This window comes from Neofelis nebulosa, chromosome 10 (genome assembly GCF_028018385.1).
Source record: "Neofelis nebulosa isolate mNeoNeb1 chromosome 10, mNeoNeb1.pri, whole genome shotgun sequence".
Classification (NCBI taxonomy): Eukaryota; Metazoa; Chordata; class Mammalia; order Carnivora; family Felidae; genus Neofelis; species Neofelis nebulosa.
The window spans coordinates 55,249,963-55,256,188 of NC_080791.1; the positions used below are offsets into that span (position 1 = coordinate 55,249,963).

Below are 6,226 nucleotides of genomic sequence, written 5' to 3' on the forward strand. Positions count from 1 at the left end.
GCAGATGAGGTCTAGGGCTCGCAGAGGGAAAGGATGCATTCCGGACTGAGTCAGGGGCCTGTCTCATGTCAGGGCTACGCTCTGCCTGGCCCTCCATCCCTCCCTCAAACAAAGACAGCGACCCACTCATCAGCCCCTGGGAGCTCCACTCAGTGAGTGCACCCTCCCCAACCTTCCCCCACACCTGGCCGATGCCTGGCCAAGGACGCGGGCAGGAGTCAGGCAGGGCTCCACCTGGGAGGTCCACCTGATTGAGGAGAGACTGTGCCCCCAGTTCCAGGCTGAGAGATCTGCTCAAAAACGGGCACGGATTCATTCAGACAGGGCATGAAAGGCTCGTGGAGGAGGTGGCATCTAAGCAGGATCTCAGAGTGGGGCGGCTGTGACTTCGAGAGGTGGAAATGGAAGGTTAAGAGAAGGATGGAACATTCTGGGAGGAAGAAACCATTTAGGCAAGGCTGCAATACCAGGAGCGAGGGAGAGGGAGAAGGAAGAAGGCGCTAGCACAGAAACATTGCCACAGCCGGGTAATGATAGTCCTGAAAGCCAGGCTAAGTCCTCGGGAGGGTGCCAGCATCTGAGCTGAGCACCTGGATGGCTCACAGGAAGCTGGGATGGAAAGAAAGCCAGGACGCAGGCAGACAGACCAGACTATAGGAACAGACCCTGAGAAGCAGGGCCTCTTGTGGCACGGCCTTGGCTGTGGGGTTGGTTAAAAGGGAGACCCTCGCCAAGGCAGGGTGTGCAGCGTGCAGGGCAGGGGCTCTCTGGCTGGGGCTCTCGCTGGAGGCAGAGGTGGATGACAACCTCACCTCGGAGCAGAGGTGTGCTGGCAACACCCACGGGGTCTGTGCATGGCTCCGCACCGCATCGTGTGCCTGCTAGAAAGCCCAGGCCGAGGAGGAATGAGCCTCAGAATGTCCCATCCACACCCTCATCATCCTCAGATGGGGAGACAGTCACTTCCTCGTGCCTCAGAGTTCTTTTGCATCTGTAAAACGAAGGTCTGCTCTACTGGCCCAGCTCCTCCCACACACCTCTGCCCCAGGAGGGACTTAGCCTCACTGGCCTTACTCTACTCATCTGCAAAATGGGGCTCCTACCAGGCCCAGGGTGATGGTGGGGATCGAGTGACCCTGCACAGCCCTGGGTGTGTTGAATAAATGACTACGATGAGATGTGCGCCACTCTGAAAGGCCTGACGTACTATCAGGCGCAGGACAGGGTCTGGTCACTGGGGCAACCCACGGGAACATGCCAGCACACTCCCCTCCTCCAAAAATCCCTGAGCTCTGGCTACCATGGTCTCAGGCTGGGCTCTAGGGCCAGAGGTGCAGCAGCCCGAGGCTCTGCTCACGCAAGTTCCTAGGCTGGGGAAGGAGGGGGAGGGGAGACGGGTGAGCACAGGGGGAAGCCAGTGTATGTGGGTACCCGGGTGGGGGATCTCTTCGGAATGGCCTGCAACGACGGTGAAATCGGTCCCAGTGGCAGGCTGAAGAATGCCGCCCCACCCAAATATCAATGTCCTAATCCTTGGAACCTGACGATGTTACTTTATATGGCAAAAGAGATTTTTTTGCAGATGTGATTAGGGATCTCGACTTGTGGAGATTATCCTGGATTATCCAGCTGGGCCCTAAATGTAATCACAGGGGTCCTTATCAAAGGGAGACAGAAGGAGATGTGACTCCAGAAGAGGACAAAGCAACAGGACAAGGAAAGCAGACAGGCTGGGGTCATGAGGTCAGAGGAAGGCCAGCAGCCACTAGAAGCTGGAAGAGACAAGGAACAGATTCTCCCCTGGAGCCTCGAAAAGGAACCGGCCTGCCAATACAAGTTTGGTCCCCTACGACTCATTTCAGACTTCTGACCTCCAAAGCAGAACAAACTGGTGCTGTTTTAAGCCGTTAAGTTTGCACTAATTTGTTACCACAGCAAGAGAGAACAAATACCATTCCTGAAGAAGATCGTGGGCAGGCATGGATGTGGCCTCACACCTCTCTGCTCAAGGGAGTGAGTGAATCAGCTAGCGATATTCATCCTGAATTGCTTCAATGTAAAACAAAGTCACTCCAAACCTCTGTGTCTTAGTTACTGGTAACAAGCCGCTCCGGGCCCACTGCACCTGACCAGCATAAATTATACAGCGGCAGGCAGCACGCTGGCGGGTGTAGGCCACCAGGCTCTCTGCCTTTTGTCCCCCAGGATACAAGATCCTGTGGCCATCCCCTGAGCACAACCCATCACTGATGGTTAGCTGAGTACCAATGGATGGGCTTTGCTCCGGCCACTAGCCCCTTCTCCCACAAGACCACGTGTGCCCCACTGTGGCAGAAAACCACAGCACTCCCACACACCCCCCCCCCCCTTACAGGCCACCACAGCCTCAGCCACTGGCACCCTCAGACCTCTATAGCCCTGCCCCGGGAGAGCTGGGGCCCCCAGAAACACATCTCTGAACAAGTAGAATGGGAAGCAGTAACTCAGGCCAGGACAGCAAGCAAATGCTCACATTCCATTAGCTTCCTGTGTCCAAGCCTGAGGGCGGGCTTCCTACAACATCCTGGATTAAAATCCCAAAGGGCCTTAGCCCATTTTGCCTTTAGTGAGCAGGGAAAAGCAGGCCCTGAGGCCAAGGGAAGTGGGCAGCCTGGCCTAACTGAATGCAGTCCCAGGGCGTCACCATCTACCGGGGGAGAAGCCACCAAACCGGGGCGGGTCTTGAAGGAGAGGCCTGGGGGACCACTGCCAGCCAAGAACTGTCCTGAGTAGCAAGGCATGAAGGGGCAGAAGAGGTCTCCGGGGGGGGGACTTGAGGGGTGGAGGGAAGGGGCTCTAACGGCACTCAAAACTTGAGGACGGGGGCAGGGTGGGGAGGTGAAGAGAAGACCAGCTGTGGACAGCTGTCCCCATGTGTCTGCACAGGCCCCAAAGCGGCTGGCGGGTCTCCCCAGGTCCCCAACTCTGAGGGGTGCAGACCTGCCCTCTGCAGCTGGGGGAGCCTAAGGCCTGCTGCTGAGCTTTATGTATGACAGTTAGGGGGACAGGAGACTTTGAGAGGCCCAGAGACTTGGATGGGCAGATAGGCAGCAAGACCACTGACTGGAAGCTTCTGAGCCTAGCTCTCCACACCCAGTGAAGACTGAGAGGAGGGGCTTCCACATCAATGGGAGGAACTCTTTCTCCTTTTCCCTTCTCCCAGAGTTTCCCCCTCCTTGCTGTGGGCTGTCTCCCCCAGGGAAGGGACTAGGCGATACCAACTATCAATTGCTGTTGACCTTGAACAACGATGGGGGTTGAAGCAGGGGTTAGGGATGCCGATTCCCGCAGTCAAAACTCCACGTGTAACTTTGGACTCCGCCAAACTTTACTGCTAATAGCCTATCATTAACCAGAAGCCTGACCAATAACATAAACAGTACAAACGTTGTATGTACAAGACACAAAGCTAGAGAAAAGAAAATGTGATTAAGAAAATCCTAAGGAAGAGAAAATACATTTACAGTACTGTAAAAAATCCATGCAGGAGTAGACGCGTGCAGTTCAAACCCGGGTTGCTCAAGGATCCACTGTACTATTAATTATAATAGCTATCAAACACCAGGTCCTTACTGAAGCACTTTCGTCGACACAGTCTCCCTTAATCATCGTCATTCGATGTCATCGACTCCCTGTCATCAAGCAGTATTCATCCCTGGGCACAGGTAAGGGCAGAACCAGCCTCAGAGAAGAAGCCTGGACACAAGGACAGGCCTGCAGGGAGGAGATGGTAAAGAGAGGCTTTTCTGTGCCCTCTGTGGGCTCCACGCCAGCCTCCTGTTCAGGGACCAGGGCTTCAGGGCTGTCCTGAGAGGGCAGAAGAGAGGCAGAGGAGTGGGGAGAGGGCCTCTCGCGGCCGTGGCCTCCTCCTCACTGGGCTCTATAGTAATCCGCTCAGCACAGAGCCAAAGAAGGATGACCGTTCTTGTTCTCAGAGGCACATCTGACCATTTAAGGCCCTTCCCCACAGGGCTACCACTCAGTTTCACACCTCCAGGCCTTTTCCCGGGCCTGCAATTCCTGCCCTTTCTCTTCTACTTGCTGAATTGTTCATCCTAAGACCCAGCACCGAAGCGTCTGCAGTGAAATCTCCCCCAGCTCCCAGGCAGGTCCCTGCCCTGGGCCCCAGTACTGGGTGTATGCTCACAGGGGCTTATCTGTTGACCCATCTGCCTCACCAGTCAGAAGGGAGGCTCATCAGGGCAATGACCCCACCTCAATGTCCTGGCACCCAGCTCTGGACTGCCCTGAGGCAGCTGCAACTGTGTCCACCCTACGCTGCCCAGTCCCTCAGCCAGGCAAAGCAGCCAGGCCTCCCCACCTCTACCCCAGGACTCTGGGGACTGGAGCAGGGACCAGGCCCAAAGTCCCTGGGAAGTCTCAATCCTTGCAGCAGAACACAGTGGGTTCCCCCAGGAGGCCTCACACTCAGGGTTGGCTGAGCCCTACTCTCAAACCTCTCTCTTCCAGGAAGTCTACCCAGATTTTTCCCTGGAATGGCTGGCCTCAGCACTATACCCTCCAACGCTAGTACAGGAAGAAGATTCTGACCTGTGAGCCAAGCCGACCTAGGTTCAAATCTTGGCTCAGCAGTCCCGAGAGACAATTTTAGCTCACTTCATCCTCTGCCCTACCCTCCCCATCCCTGTGAGGGCTGGGGCTGATTCGCTCCACATGAAATGAAACGTGGACAGACGGCACCTGTTACTGATCTCCTGTCCTACCTCACCTCTGGACGCCAGGCGGGTTTCCCCAGGTCCCCAACTCTGAGGGGCGTAGGCAGGATCAGAGAAGCCCAGGATCCATTCTCTCCCAGATCTCCCCACCTCCCCCAGCCCAGACTGACACACCGGAGCCTAGCAGCCCAGGAAAAGGCCCTTATCGAACCAGGGAGGGTCAGGGCGGAATCGGCCTGGGCCCTGCCCCTTTCCCAAGCCTCCAGGGCCCGGGTTGAAGCCTCCAGGGCCAGGTTGAGGGGGGCATCCAGGGGGGCTTGTGGAACTGAACGGATGGAGGAGGACTGGGAAGAGAACAGGAAAGGGGAATGGTGAGGAAGATGAGAAGAGACAGTCAAGCCCGGGGCGGGGGGGGGGGGGGGGGGGGGGGGAGGGGGGGTTAAACCTCACCGCGACAGTACTAAGAAACTGGCTCCGGAACACCCACCCAGAGGGAGGTGGAAGACGCCCCAGGCCGCCGGGTGGGGATGGGGGTGGGCAGTAGCCCGGGGGCGGGGGGGGGGGCGGATTCTCGAAGCCCCACCCCCACCCCACCCGCCCCGGGCCTCAAGGACCGCGCTCACCTCCTTCCTCCCCCCAGAAGGCGCTCCGGCACACCTATTCGTGCTCACAGGGCACGCACCGGCCCGCGCCGCACCCGCACACACACCTCCGAAACACACATGAAACCGCGCGCTCGCACACGCCTCCCTCTGCGCAGCGCCTCCTACCTGCCGCGCCGCCGCGGCTCCGGCGAGACACGGATGCAGGGCACCGCGCGGCCGCGGGAACCCAGGCTGCACCGGCCTCCGGCTCGGGCCGGGGATCCGGCTGGGGCTGGTCTGGGGCGGGGGCTCGAGCTCCGACTCCCAGGCTGCGGCCCGCCCCGCCCCGCGGCCTCCGCCCATTTGGGGACAGAGGCGTGGTCTCCAGCGGGGCGGGCGTGCCAGGCTTGCTGCGCAGGCGAACTGGTGCGGTGCCTTGGGGCGAACCCGCTAGTGGGTGGCCGCCGGGTTCCCTCTCCCGGGTAGGAGGGGACCGGGGGGCCGCATGGCTCGGCCCGACCTCTCTCGGCTAGATCGGGCCCCCGGTCTCCCTCCTTCCCTCCCAGCCGCCCTAGTTCCGCTCTGGAGTAGCTCCGGGAGCGCCCGAGGGCCGAGGGCCGAACTCAGGTCCACTCTGCTCGAAGGTTCTGCGCCAGCCCCGCACAAGGCTTGCAGGCCGCCCGCACTTCGGGCATGCATCTTGTGTGGAGAGTCGCGCAAGGCCAAAACAGGGGCCTGGGAAAAGAGGGGCTTGAAGAGGCGAGCTCCCGTCTCTTCCCCATCTCCAAGGTTCAGGTTGAGGAGGGGGGCTCTAGAGCCCGGGGAGGCACACACAAAGGCCCTTAGATTGCGGGAAGCTGGCCCCAGGCCCGTATTGAGCATTGATGCGTGTGCAATAGGACTGCTTCAGGAGCTGCATGTTTCCGG

The 6,226-nt window shown here is 59.0% G+C and overlaps 1 protein-coding gene across 2 annotated transcripts in view; it reads right to left on the reverse strand.

Annotated features, from left to right (window-relative positions):
- The window catches only part of CAPN5 (calpain 5), a 51,925-nt gene extending 46,312 nt beyond the window's left edge, over window positions 1–5,613 (reverse strand). The window contains exon 1 of one of the 2 annotated variants that reach the window (XM_058687686.1): window positions 5,486–5,613. The gene's annotated coding sequence lies outside the window, so the exon portion shown is untranslated. Of the gene's footprint in view, window positions 1–4,768; window positions 4,788–5,485 lie in introns of those variants that run through there. The other variant, XM_058687687.1, reaches the window with a different exon arrangement.
- Window positions 5,614–6,226: the final 613 nt, after the last annotated feature.